This window comes from Budorcas taxicolor, chromosome 1 (genome assembly GCF_023091745.1).
Source record: "Budorcas taxicolor isolate Tak-1 chromosome 1, Takin1.1, whole genome shotgun sequence".
Lineage (NCBI taxonomy): Eukaryota > Metazoa > Chordata > Mammalia > Artiodactyla > Bovidae > Budorcas > Budorcas taxicolor.
The window spans coordinates 142,062,975-142,078,464 of NC_068910.1; the positions used below are offsets into that span (position 1 = coordinate 142,062,975).

At 38.8% G+C, this 15,490-nt stretch overlaps 1 protein-coding gene across 5 annotated transcripts in view; it reads right to left on the reverse strand.

The window, feature by feature from the left end:
- TP63 (tumor protein p63) overlaps nt 1-15,490 on the reverse strand; it is a 261,935-nt gene that overhangs the window by 145,965 nt on the left and 100,480 nt on the right. The window lies entirely within an intron of this gene.

A 15,490-nucleotide genomic window follows, 5' to 3' on the forward strand; every position in this document is an offset into this window, starting at 1 on the left:
TTAGAAGAAGGCTGGACTAGGACTAGATCGTGTCTACACTTCCTAAATTCAATAAACTAGATTATTTCAAGTTTTATAGATTAAAACTAAATTAAAAAAACTGGTGACCAAAAGCAGGACAAGTGACTAATAGGATGGGTGTTGTTTCAAACAAATCAGATTCTCCTTAAGCCAGCATGCTAGGATTTCAACCTGATTGGTTTTTAAGAGGATGCAAGGTCAGAATCAGTTCCAGTGTTTCTGCTGAAATCCTTTTTTGTTTATCTGTCCTCTTCAACTTTGTCATCTTGAATGCATACACACTGAGCACAGTGTCTTAAGTAACATTGCTGAGGTTACACCAAAGACAGGTGTTAGGGGAACTATTTCCCCCTGGGCTATCATTTCCAGGTCTCACTCCTACAAAACCAAGGGAGGGGAGAGCAGGGAAAAGGTTTCTTTTCAGATTAAACACAGCAACTACAAACACTTTCCCCTAGGCAATAAATTCTCTGCCAGTGCATGCTGCAGTTTACCCAAACACCAAAGCAAAAAGCAAACAGACCCTTTTGTAATGGAGGAGTTGTCACCTGTCAAGTGATGTTTGTGAGTTTCTAGAGAAGAGACAAAAAGAAAACCCTTTCCCTTATTTTATTAAGCAGACTGTTTGTTCAAGGTTTGAAATGCATACTTGGGTTTAAGGTAAAGTCTCTGGCTTGGCACTCTTGAACAAAGTAATGCCTTCCGATTGGTTACACGGTACAAAGAACAGAACAGAAAAACAGTCTGCTCTTCAGGGGACACATGAATTTAGTCTAAACTCCGTGATTATTGAGCCACCTCATAAGCAACATGAGTACCTGCAAACCCATTTTCCAAAAATTAGAGTGCTTTTGCTATACAGAATATATGTTCTTGTTTGTTGCATTTGTGTTCATAGAACTAATACATAAAAGCTCTGTTGTTCAGTTGATCAGTCATGTCAGAATCTTTGCAACCCCATGGACTGCAGCATGCCAGGCTTCCTTGTCCTTCTCCATCCTGGAGTTTGCTCAGACTCATGTCCATTGAGTTGGTGATGCCATCCTACCATCTCATCCCCTGTCATCCCCTTCTCCTCCTGCTTTCAATCTTTCCCAGCATCAGGGTGTCTTCCAATGAGTTTGCATCAGGTGGCCAAAGTACTGGAGCTTCAGCCTCAGCATCAGTCCTTCCAATGAATATTCAGCTCTGATTTCCTGTAGAATTGACTGATTTGATCTCCTTGTTGCCAAGGAACTCTCAAAAGTCTTCTCTAGTACCACAGTTCAAAGGCATCAATTGTTTGGCACTCAGCCTTTTTTATTTCCCAGCTCTCACATCTGTACATGACTACTGGAAAAACCACAGCTTTGACTAGATGGACCTTTGTTGGCAAAGCAATGCCTCTGCTTTTTAATATGCTGTCTAGGTTGGTCATACCTTTCCTTCCAAAGACCAAGCATCTTTTAATTTCATAACTGCAGTCACCATCCACAGTGATTTTGGAGCCCAAGAAAATAAAGTGTGCCACTGTTTACATCATTTCCCCATCTATTTGCCAAGAAGTGATGGGACTACATGTCATGATCTTTGTTTTTTGAATGTTGAGTTTTAAGCCACCTTTTTCATTCTACTATTTCATTTTTATCAAAAGGCTCTTTAATTCCTCTTCACTTTCTGCCATAAGGGTGGTATCATCTGCGTATCTGAGATTATTGATACTTTTCCCTGCAACCTTGATTCCAGCTTATGCTTCATCAAGCCCCGCATTTTGTATGATATACTCTGCATGTAAGTTAAATAAGCAGGATGACAATATCCCATCCTGACATACTCCTTCCCTAATTTGGAACCAGTCCATTGTTCCATGTCCGATTCTAACTATTGTTTCTTGACGTGCATACACATTTCTCAGGAGGCAGGTAAGGTGATCTGGTATTCCCATCTCTTTAAGAATTTTCCACAGTTTATTCTGATCTACACAGTCAAAGGCTTTAGCATAGTCAATGAAGCAGATGCTTTTCTGGAATTCTCTAGCTTTTTCTATGATCCAACAGATGCTGGCAATCTGATTTCTGGTTCATCTACCTTTTCTAATTCCAGTTTGAACATCTGGAAGTTCTTGGTTCACATATTGAAGCCTAGCTTGAAGAATTTTGATCATTACCTTGCTAGCATGTGAAATGTGGAGAAGGCAATGGCAACCCACTCCAGTACTCTTGCCTGGAAAATCCCATGGACAGAGAAGCCTGGTAGGTTGCAGTCCATGGGGTCGCGAAGAGTCAGACATGACTGAGCAACTTCACTTTCACTTTTTACTTTCATGGATTGGAGAAGAAAATGGCAACCCACTCCAGTGTTCTTGCCTGGAGAATCAAGCAAGGTTTAGACGTGCTGGATGACAGAGGAGAAAATAGGCCCATACCATTGTTCTGCATTAATCCTAAAGTAAAGTTTATAAATATACTCTGTATATCCCTCTTTTACCACCTCTTTCCTCACATGTTTCTCATTCCAACTAGGCCTACTCTTCCCACTTATAGATGTACCATTCGCTAATATGTCTTACTCATCTACAGGCAACACTACTATCCATTGGTACTTAAAAATGTATAAAGAGGGATTATTTCATCTTGATTTGCAAACAACTGGGGCTTCCCTGGTGGCTCAGTGGTAAATAGTATTTTTACCAATGCAGGAACTGTGGGTTCAATTCCTGGGTCAGGAAGATCGCTGGAGAAGGAAATTGTATTCCACTTCAGCATTCTTACCTGGGGAAATCCCACAGACGTAGGAGCCTGGTGGACTATAGTTCATGGTCTCATAAAGAGTCAGACACAACTCAGAGACTAAGCAACAACAACAGAAATTCCTTTAGGTGCTTGGACATATTTGCAATTTTTTTAAAGCAGAGATTGTATAACCAAAATTGATTTCCACTTTATGGACAGTTTTGCACATTTGGTGTGAGCTGGGAAAAAAATTTATTAAAAGAAATTTCATAATATTTATCTATAACTGGTGTGCATATACTTTACTCAAAAATTATACTTCTAAGTAGCAAGAACAAGAAGTGTTTTGAATGCAAATATTCTTCTTAAAAATCTGTGAGTAGAAAAAGAGGTAAACAAATCATTACATACCTATATAATAATTTAAAATACAGTGATTAATGTTGTTTTGAAGATTAGTGGATAAGTGATAAATGTTCACTATAGAAAGCAAAGAAAAAGAAGCAGATTACAAAATTTATATATGGCATGATCCAAATATGTCTTGCAAAATCTATTTCTTCTAAGAAAACAACTGGAAAAACACCCAAAATTTTCACAATTATTATCTTTAGGTAGGGATTCTATATACTTCTGATACTAACTTGTAAAATTCTTTTTAATTAATTAAAAATGTATTACTTTAATAATCAGGGTAATCTTTAAATTTGGCCTTTATTATAAAATGTAATGCATATGGACCTGTCTTACAGAGTTGTTGTGAAAATCAGCATAGATGGACAAGTAACAACAAAAATAATCATTTTTAATTGATAATATATTTATACTTCAATCAATTATAGTCAATTAATCATTCTGACTCATTGAAAAAGACTCTGATACTGGGAAAGATTGAAGGCAAAAGGAGAAGTGGGGGCAGAGGATAAGATGGCTAGACAGCATCACCAACTTAATGGACGTGAATATGAGCAAACTCCAGGAAATAGTGGAGGACAGAGGGGCCTGCTGCACTGCAGTCCATGGGGTCACAAAGAGTTGGACACTACTTAGTGACTGAACAGCAGCAACATATTTATAAGCCAGGAACTATGAATAAAAACAAATCAGATAATGAAAAAACTCATAATTCTTGAAGTTGCTGATCAATATTATATCCATCCATAGAAAACAGGAAGGAGAGGCTCATAGAGATTTTCAAGTTCACACAGCTAAGATTAGTAAAGACAGAATTCCAACTTCCGTATGTCTGATTACAAATCTTATGCTGTCTCCAGGGGATTTTCCCAACCCAGGGATTGAACCCAGGTCTCCTGTATTACAGGTGAATTCTTTACCACCTGCTGCTGCTGCTGCTAAGTTGCTTCAGTCGTGTCCGACTCTGTGCGACTCCAGAGATGGCAGCCCACCAGGCTCCACCGTCCCTGGGATTCTCCAGGCGAGAACACTGGAGTGGGTTGCCATTTCCTTCTCCAATGCATGAAAGTGAAAAGTCAAAGTGAAGTCGCTCAGTTGTGTCTGACCCTCAGTGACCCCATGGACTGCAGCCTTCCAGGCTCCTCCATCCATGGGATTTTCTAGGCAAGAGTAGTGGAGTGGGGTGCCATTGCCTTCTCTGACCTGAGCCACCAGGAAAGCCCAAGAAAGGTGGATTGAGTAGCCAATCCCTTCTCCAGGGGAATCTTCCTGACCTAGGGATGGAACCGGGCTCCCCTGCACTGCAGCTGAGCTACCAGGGAAGCCCCAGTGAATACTGGACTGGGTTGCCATGCCCTCCTCCAGGGGCTCTTCTGAACCCAGGGATCAAACCCTTGTCTCTTGTGCCTCCAGCACTGGCAGGCAGATTCTTTACCACTAGCGCCACCTGGGAAACCCCTGTATAAATCTAAAGTAAGTAATACATTATAAAGCCCTATATTAAACATCAGGTCGTCAGTCATCCAAGCGAAAAATAAAAGCCATTGTTTAAATCTGTCTGCACTTAACTCTACTGGTTTTCTAGAAGACCAGAAAAGTGAAGGGGGGGGGGGGGAGTGAGTGGGAATAGGAAGAGGCAGGAACCTGGGAAAGGCGCAAGGGGATGTGTAGGAGGAACACTAGGAGGATGGTGGTGAGGGCTGCTCTGGAAGTCTGAAGGAGATCAAGTAGGAAGAGAATGGAAGGGAAATAGCTTGATGTGAGCTCTTCACATTAATGTCAGACTTAGAGCTGGGTAACATTGTGCATCTCTGGTACCTAAGAGACACAGACACATAGAAAACTACTGCTGTTTGTATTGTATAGCCTTTCTACATTTTGAGCCAGGAGAAGATGTGTAAGGAAGAAGATTTAGAATGCTTGTGTGACTCATGTAGCAATGTACCCAGCCCCTGGCAGTTTGACTGGAGTGACTTACTTAAAAATGTTTTGTTCACACAGTATGTTCTTAATATGTATAACAAATGAATTTATTAAATGAGACAAAAATATTGGCCTATCAAAGACTATTTTGATACAATTCTATAATGTTGGAAAATAACTGCAGATGTTGTTCAAATTGAGTTATATGAGTCAATGTGTATGTGTGTGTGTGTGTGTTTCTGTGTGTGCGTGTGTGTGTGTGTAAAGTCGGAGGGAGGAAATGATGAGGGAGGCATGGAGGGAATGTTTACAAACTTTTGTTCAATAAAAATTCATCAAATGAAAGTTCTGATGTGGTTTATGATTCTGCTTAGAAAATGCAAGTATTTCTTTTTCTTTGAAAAAAAATCATTCTGATGAATAAAAGGGTGCATGGAATTCTTTATTTTTTTCTGATACTATCCAATCAGAACTATAATTTTGGTACAAAGGAAGAACAATTTCAATGATAAATATCCTGTTCAATAAAACAAACTATTTTCTTGAGTTCTTTAAAATGTATTTGACAGTTGTAAGTAAAAATTATACCACTGTCTGAGGGAGCATTCAAGATATATAGATGTAATATATATATGAAAACTATAACATCATGGGAAATGTTATGAAATCAATGTTATGGTAAATTTTCTGCATTCCATTTGAAGTGGTAAAATGTTAATTCTCAATAGACAGTGAAAATTATGAATAATTCAATCTCTAGAGCAATAACTAAAAACTATTCAAAGAGATAGAGCCAGACCAAAATAGAACAATTAAAATAAAATACTAAAAACAGGTCAAATAATCTAAATGGTCGCGGAAAAAGAAAAACAGAACAAAGGACAAATAAATAAACATTAGAAGAGATCAAAGATCTCAATTCAGTAACATAAATGTTCAATAGAAACAACTTAAAAAGAAGAGCAAAATAAACCCAAAGAAGCAGAAGAAAATAAAATAAGATCAAAAATCATGAGTTAAAAGCAGAAAGACAACAGAGAATAACCAAAAAGACGAAAAGCTGAGCTGGTTCTTTGAAAGATTGATACAACTGATAAGTCTCTAAAAAGATAGAGAAACAGAGAACACAAATTACCAATATTAGAAATGAAACAAGAGGATATTACAGATCCCACAGATGTTGAAAGGGTAATAAGGGACTATACCAAACAATTCTGCACATATAAATTCAAAGACTTTGAATTTAGCCAGTTCCCCTGTGGCTTATGAAAACTTAGCCAAGGTCTAATAGATCATTCAATAGTCCTATAACTACTAACGACACTAAATTTGGAATGAAAGAACCCCCCAAAAATTAAACATTCAGGCCCAGATGGTTTCAATAGAAAATTCACCAAACAATAAGAAATAACATCAGCTCTACATAATCTTTCTCAGAATATAAAGGATGCCTCTCACAAAGCACAGGTAGAAAAATCACACTGAGGTTCATGAGCAATAGGATTGCCAAGATGAAAATGATCACACATCCTAACTAGTAATACCATCTTTCAATGTGGGCTTATCTTCATGGGCTTTAAACTGCAGTTTCTATCTAGCACAGTCCAAAAATTTTGAAGAATAAAGAATTCTACCTGGTTGTACCATTTTGGATATTACAAACAATGATGCAATGAAGCTTTCATTTATGTGTGTGTGTATGTATGTGTTCTTATATATACTTATGTACATGTTTTAAATCATTTCATAAAAAAATAGTATAAAAAGGGCATTTACAGACCAAAGGGCATTTACAGACCAAAGGATAAGTACATTGAAAATTAAGTAAAAGAGAATGGGAAAATTGCCATCCAAATTTATACTTCTGCTAGAAGTAAAAAGACTGTTTCTCAACAACCTTACCAGCACTGGATATCAATCATTTAAATTTTTGCTGATCAAATGGATGAATAAACTCATTGTTTCAACTCACAATTTTTTTTATTACTAGAAAAGTTGAACATTTCATGTCTATTAAATACCTCTGAACTACTTACACTCTTTGCCAAAGGGGGAGATTCATCTTTCTCTTATTTTTTTGGTCTGGGCCAAGCAGCTTGTAGGATCTTAGTTCCCTGACCAGGGATTGAACCCATTCCTCATGCAGCGGAAGAGTGGAATCCTACCCACTGGACTGTCAGGGCTTTGCAGAAACATGGCCGAGAGGAGCCACCCCACGCCCGAGGTCAGGGGCGGCGGCCCAGAGGAACAACCCCACGTCAAGGAGCAGCGGCTGTGCAAGTGCAGGAGGGCTGAGAGGAGCTATTCCACGTTCAAGGTCAGGAGGGGTGGACCTGAGGAGACACCCCTCATCAAAGGTAAGGGCAGTGGCTGCGCTTTGCTGGAGCAGCCGTGAAGAGATACCCCACGTCCAAGGTAACAGAAACTCAAGTAAGATGGTAGGTGTTGTAAGAGGGCATCAGAGGGCAGACACACTGAAACCATACTCACAGAAAACTAGCCAATCTGATCACACGGACCACAGCCTTGTCTAACTCAATGAAATTAAGCCATGCCATGTGGGGCCACCCAAGATGGGTAGGTCATGGTGGAGAGGTCTGACAGAATGTGGTCCACTGGAGAAGGGAATGACAAACCACTTCAGTATTCTTGCCTTGAGAACCCCATGAACAGTATGAAAAGGAAAAATGATAGGATACTGAAAGAGGAACTCCCCAAGCCGGTAGGTGCCCAGTATGCTACTGGAGATCAGTGGAGAAATAACTCCAGAAAGAATGAAGGGATGGAGCCAAAGCAAAAACAATACCCAGATGTGGATGTGACTGGTGATTGAAGCAAGTTCCGATGCTGTAAAGAGCAATATTGCATAGGAACCTGGAATGTTAGGTCCATGAATCAAGGCAAATTAGAAGTGGTCAAACAGGAGATGGCAAGAGTGAACATCGAAATTCTAGGAATCAGCGAAGTAAAATGGACTGGAGTGGGTGAATTTAACTCAGATGACCATTGTATCTACTACTGTGGGCAGGAATCCCTCAGAAGACATGGAGTAGCCATCACGGTCAACAAAAGAGTCCAAAATACAGTACTTGGATGCAATCTCAAAAACGACAGAATGATCTCTGTTCATTTCCAAGGCAAACCATTCAATATCACAGTAATCCAAGCCTATACTCCAACCAGTAATGCTGAAGAAGCTGAAGTTGAATGGTTTTAATGAAGACCTACAAGACCTTTTAGAACTAACACCCAAAAAAGTTGTCCTTTTCATTATAGGGGACTGGAATGCAAAAGCAGGAAGTCAAGAAACACCTGGGGTTACAGGCAAATTTGGTCTTAGAATAGGGAATGAAGCAGGGCAAAGGCTAATAGAGTTTTGCCAAGAGAATGCACTGGTCATAGCGAACACCCTCTTCCAACAACACAAGAGAAGACTCTACACATGAACATCACCAGATGGTCAAAACCGAAATCAGATTGATTATATTCTTTGCAGCCAAAGATGGAGAAGCTCTATACAATCAACAGAAACAAGACTAGGAGCTGACTGTGGCTGAGATCATGAGCTCCTTATTGCCAAATTCAGACTTAAATTGAAAAAAGTAGGGAAAACCACTAGGCCATTCAGGTATGACCTAAATCAGATTCCTTATGATTATACAGTGGAAGTGAGAAATAGATTTAAGGGACTAGATCTGATAGAGTGCCTGATGAACTATGGACGGAGGTTCATGACATTGTACAGGAGACAGGAACAAGACCATCCCCATGGAAAAGAAATGCAAAAAGGCAAAATGGCTGTCTGGGGAGGCCTTACAAATAGCTGTGAAAAGAAGAGAAGGGAAAAGCAAAGGAGAAAATGAACGATATAAGCATATGAATGCAGAGTTCCAAAGAATAGCAAGGAGACATAAGAAAGCCTTCCTCAGGGATCAATGCAAAGAAATAGAAGAAAACAACAGAATGGGAAAGACTAGAGATCTCTCAAGAAAATTAGATATACCAAAGGAACATTTCATGCAACGATGGGCTCGATAAAGGACAGAAATGGTATGGACCTAACAGAAGCAGAAGATATTAAGAAGAGGTGGCAAGAATACACAGAAGAACTGTACAAAAAAGAGCTTCACAACCAAGATAATCACGGTGGTGTGATCACTCACCTAAAGCCAGACATTCTGGAATGTGAAGTCAAGTGGGTGTTAGAAAGCATCACTATGAACAAAGCTAGTGGAGGTGATGGAATTCCAGCTGAGCTATTTCAAATCCTGAAAGATGATGCTGTGAAAGTGCTTCACTCAATATGCCAGCAAATTTGGAAAACTCAGCAGTGGCCACAGGACTGGAAAAGGTCAGTTTTCATTCCAGTCCCAAAGAAAGACAATGACAAAGAATGCTCAAACTACCACACAATTACACTCATCTCACGTGCTAGTAAAGTAATGCTCAAAATTCTGCATGGCAGACTTCAGCAATACATGAACTGTGAACTTCCAGATGTTCAAGCTGGTTTTAGAAAAGGCAGAGGAACCAGAGATCAAATTGCCAACATCTGCTGGATCATGGAAAAAGCAAGAGAGTTACAGAAAAACATCTGTTTCTGCTTTACTGACTATGCCAAAGCCTTTGACTGTGTGGATCACACAATAAACCGTGGAAAATTCTGAAAGAGATGGGAATACCAGACCACCTGACCTGCCTCTTGAGAAATCTGTATGCAGGTCAGGAAGAAACAGTTAGAAGTGGACATGGAACAGACTGGTTCCAAATAGGAAAAGGAGTACGTCAAGGCTGTATGTTGTCACCCTGCTTATTTAACTTATATGCAGAGTACATCATGAGAAATGCTGGGCTGGAAGAAGCACAAGCTGGAATCAAGATTGCTGGGAGAAATATCAATAACCTCAGATATGCAGATGACACCACCCTTATGACAGAAAGTGAAGAGGAGCTAAAAAGCCTCTTGATGAAAGTGAAAGAGGAGAGTGAAAAAGTTGGCTTAAAGCTCAATATTCAGAAAACGAAGATCATGGCATCCGGTCCCATCACTTCATGGGAAATAGATGGGGAAACAGTGGAAATGGTGTCAGACTATTTTTTTGGGCTCCAAAATCACTACAGATGGTGATTGTAGCCATGAAATTAAAAGATGCTTACTCCTTGGAAGAAAAGTTATGACCAACCTAGACAGCATATTGAAAAGCAGAGACATTACTTTGCCAACAAAGGTCCATCTAGTCAAGGCTATGGTTTTTCCTGTGGTCATGTATGGATGTGAGAGTTGGACTGTGAAGAAAGCTGAGTGCTGAAGAATTGATGCTTTTGAACTGTGGTGTTGGGGAAGACTCTTGAGAGTCCCTTGGACTGCAAGGAGATCCAACCAGTCCATTCTAAAGGAGATCAGTCCTAGGTGTTCTTTGGAAGGACTGATGCTAAAGCTGTAACTCCAATACTTGGCCACATGGTGCGAAGAGTTGACTCATTGGAAAAGACTCTGATGCTGGGAGGGATTGGGGGATGGAGGAGAAGGGGACAACAGAGGATGAGATGGCTGGATGGCATCACCGACTCGATTTACGTGGGTTTGGATGAACTCTGGGAGTTGGTGATGGACAGGGAGGCCTGGCGTGCTGCAATTCATGGGGTCGCAAAAAGTTGGACACAACTGAGTGATTGAACTGAACTTATATATATATATATATATATATATATATATATATATATATATATATCTGAGTACTTTTCAAAAGTGATTTTGTACACACTTGCCTTCCTGCTATATTCTGGTCTTCTCAAGGCTAGAGACCATGATTTTTTCAGCTGTATTACAAAGAACATAGCATATATAGGAAAGCAAATTCTAAAGAAATATATATGGCTAGGTCTAGTATATATAATCTATTTGAAATCTGATGTAATATTGGGTTATAGAAGATACAGGGTATTATGCTATGTGCTGGGGCCTGTACTGTGGTTAGTTGCTCAGGCATGTCTGACTCTTTGCAACCCCAAGGACTGTAGCCCACCAAGCTCTTCTGTCCATGGGGATTCTTTAGGCAAGAATGGTGGAGTGGGTTGCCATGCCCTTCTCCAGGTTGCTGTGGCCTATGTCTTTCCAAACACAAAAGCACTATCTGTTTGTGGTATGTAGGGTTGAAGACTCTTCATTTATAACTGAATGCTCTAATACCAATTTACAAAAATGGATAGTCCTATGTATAATATGGTCTTTGGAATCCAGATGAATAAATCATGCATGTGTGCAGGATAAGCCACTTCAGTTGTGTCCAATCTTTTGTGATCCTATGGACTGGGGCCTGCCAGGCTCCTCTGTCTAAGGGATTCTCCAGGCAAGAATACTGGAATGGGTTGCCATACCTTCTTCCAGGAGGTCTTCCCAACCCAGGGATTGAACCCACAGCTCTTTACTTCCACTGCATTTTGGCAGGCCTGTTCTTTACCACTAGTGTCACCTGGGAAGCCCTGGAACAAATCATGGTCTTAGATAATAATTTCTAAACATCCCTAGGGAGAAACCCAATTCAACTAAACAGGGTTTTCTTCAAAGTACAAAGACTAAAGAAATGCAAAAGTAAATGTCATATAGTTTCCCATCCATCATTCCAGGAAAACCTTTAAGTGTCGATATCATTATCTACCTTTTAAGGACATGACAGGCATGCTTAGACAGTTTATAAATAAGGCAAAGCTGAGATATAAAGTAATACAATAGACAAGAGAATGAAGAACTAATAAGGATCTTGGAAGCATAGCCTAAATTATAACACTTTTTTGAGAAGTCTCATTCAATTCATTTTTTAATCCAATGTAGTTCATTCTTCAGTGACACTAAAATCATCCTAATGAAGAAGGCACATATTCTCTGCAAGTCAAGTTCTCTTTGTTCATAATAAGAGCAAAATATTATGACTCCACTTCATGACTAGTTTTTAAGGTGAAGGTAGTTTTAAAAATGAATAAAAATGTGATGACATTCTCAATTTCAAGAGTTTTGTCCTTGATAATCTGACAAGTAATTTCATGTTCACAGATTCATATTTCTTGCATAGTGAGAAAATGTTTGGCATGGATCCCAAATGTTTTTTATTATATGCAAGAGAAAAGCAATTTATGTGCAGAGTTTTGTAACTATTTAGCTATTAACCTATACACAAAAAAGTGAAAATATGCTATCAAGTAATGAACTTAAAGAGCTTCACACCAGTTGCAACTGGCTCTCAGTTTAGAAGGATAAGGAATCTCAGTGGATATCAGTTCTCACTTTCTAAACCAGAGCACCAGTTACTATTACATCCTGAGCTAGTCCACCATTTTGTCATTCACTTAGCTAAGGACTACCATTGTTATCTAGTCTTACCCATGTGGCCTCCTCACATGGATGCCTATGAAGATGTTGGAATGGTCCTAAGTCAAGGGAAAACCCAGGATTCATGCAGAGCTATACTTTAATAGCAAGGCCTCAGTTCTTTGGAGAGAAAACAGAAAGACCACAGAGAGGCAAATGTATGTAATAAGTTCAATCTCACTCTACTTGCACATTCCCTTTCAATACCGTTGTTTCCAAATGATTTGTTTCCCATTCTGGCAAAACTCCATTTCATTTTGTTTTCCAGTTTTTCCTAAATCACTTCAATTCTCTGTTCCTTGCAAATGTTTCTATTCTGCTCTTAGATCCTGATTTCTTGTTACCTTCAATCGGACACATTTAATTTCAAGCTCTAAGCTGCTGGTGAGTGATAGCAGCACTCTGTTTCATTATTCCTAGTTAGCAGCGGTGTCCTGTGCCTGCCTCCCCGGAGAAGAGAAAGGTATGGAGACTCGACTGTATGGCTATCTCTTGGTGGAAGAGTGGAGGTTTTCCCACACAGGTAAACCTCAATCTCATAGAAACAGAGGTACTCAAGAAGAAACAGAGGCCAGATTCTACTCAAATGCAATACTGTAGAAAAAGAATAAGAAAAGATTGCATCCAATAATGTGGGCAAAATGCTGACACTGCTGATGACTATGCATAGCATCCTAGAAAAGGGTTTTAACCACTTTTTGTTTTGATTTATTAAATTTAATTGATTTTTAATTATTGGTTCTATCAAAACAATGATACTAATTTCTAACTCATGAAGTTCCAGAAAGGATTAAATAAAATATTAGATGTGTTAACCATCATCTGATATTGAAGCCTAAGAAAATTTGTAACTCAGACATCTAAGGGGTACATTTAAATCACCTTCAAATGGAATACTCTCAGTTTCAATGAGCACCAGCATAAATGAGCATCAACAAAAATCAATTAAAAAGAATCAATATCAGGCATATAGATTCATAGCCGATGCTCAGGAAAAACATTTTGAATACAAATGAATAATCCTTTCAAACTTTTCTTAAATAATAATAACCTAAAAAACAAGGCAGTGCCTTCTTAGCTAAATAAGACACGGCCACAAGAGCAATTATATCTATGAATTTCCTTGTCTTTCTCTCCTTCCTCCTTACCCTCTTAGGAGATCACTGTATAACTTAGCTGATTCTTTCTTAGATACTCCACTAGGTTTCCTCCAAAGTTTCCTTTAGCTCTTTTGTAAAAGCACCAAAAGTAAAAGTGTTATTTGCTCAATTATGTCTGACTCTTTGTGACCCCATAGACTGTAGCCTGCCAGGACCTTCTGTCCATGAAATTCTCCAGGCAAGAATACTGGAGTGGGTAGCCATTCCCTTCTCCAGGGGATCTCCCCAACCCCGGGATCAAACCAGGGTCTCCTGCATTGCAGGAGGATTCTTTATCATCTGAGCCATCAGGGAAGCCCCCAAAGCACCAAAATAAACTTTAAATGACTGAATCTTTCTAACTCAAATGGCGAATCTGAGTACTTTCAAACAGAAGTGAGGAAACAATGGAGGTAAAGGAGCACAATGCTTTTTATACTGATCTACTATAATCAGAATGGAAGGAATACAAGAGAAGGACAGGACAGAAAGTTTTGCTGTTGTGAATGTTGAAGCAGAGAATGGTTCCCTGATTGATGGTATTCTAGAACTTTGCTACCCCATACACTACCAACTAGCTGCACGAAACAATTTAAATTTAAACTAACTAAAGTTACAATTAACTAAAGTTACAAATATGGCTCGTTTGCACTAGCCATATTTCACATGCCCAATGGATTCACATGGCTAATGGCTACTGTGTTGAACAATACACATATAGGACATTATAGTCATTGAAAAAAAAAAAATATTTTGGACAGGGCTATCTTAAAGAGAACATTTTACCTTTTTAGATAACTTTCAAGTCTCATTATTATGACTTTAAAAATTCCCGAGGGCCTACCATGGGAAAACGTGGCAAAAACAAAACAAAACAAAACTGTGCATGACAAAATATGACACTGGTCCCCTTTAGAGATAGAGAAAGAAATAATATATAATATTAATATTATATAATAAGTCTTATGACTAAAATTATACCTAGATTGCTTCTGTAGAATGATCTCTAATTCAGACCGGTAGAGAACAGTGATATGGAATCTTTTCCTAAAGAAGGTAAGGCAAGCTTGATGTTGAGAGATGGATAGGAAATGGCTAGATACAAGGAGGAAAAAATGAGATGTTCTCAAGGAGAAAATGTCTAACAGCAAAGGAGAAACAGCATGGTACATTAAAAATCCATGTGCTTCAGTATGTGAGAAGGTAATAATAACAGGAACTGTAAATGAAAATACTTCATTCTGCATTTTAAATTAAATAACTTTGACTTGCTTTTATGAGAAACAGAAAATCCCTGCCTGGAGAGAATGTAAGAAGACACAGAGCACCAACCTAGGCAAACCTATCAGTGTAAAAGGTGATATTATTCAATGAATTGGGACTATCCTAATTTCTAAATCACTGTTAAATCAGAATTTATATATTTATAAATATTTATGCTTAATTATCATACATTCCCAAGCTTTGAATTACTTAACCTTGGATTTACCAAGCAGTTTCTTTTCACTAGCTCAAGGATAATTGAGAACTGAATCCATATTAAGAGGGAATGGGCCAATGAAGAAGTGTATTTTTCATTTATCAATTTGGTGACAAAATATCAGCGTATTTGTAAAATTACAACTTTCTATCTTTGGCCATTTTCTCTCCTTTTTCCCCCACCTCCTCTTCTTCCAATATTAAAAAGTACAATCTATATAAAAAAGTATACAGTGAGAATTCCAGTAAAATCTTACACTGAATCAGAAAGGCAAGGGTATACCAAAACATTTCATCTGTACCACTCCTTCAAATGAAGTTACCTGGTAATCGTCCCCACCTCCAAAAGAGAAAGGCACGGTACATTATAAGGCGCTCTGTTTAATTACAGCAGCAGACACTCTATGACACCCCACCCTCTTTCTAGCTCTTTTAGT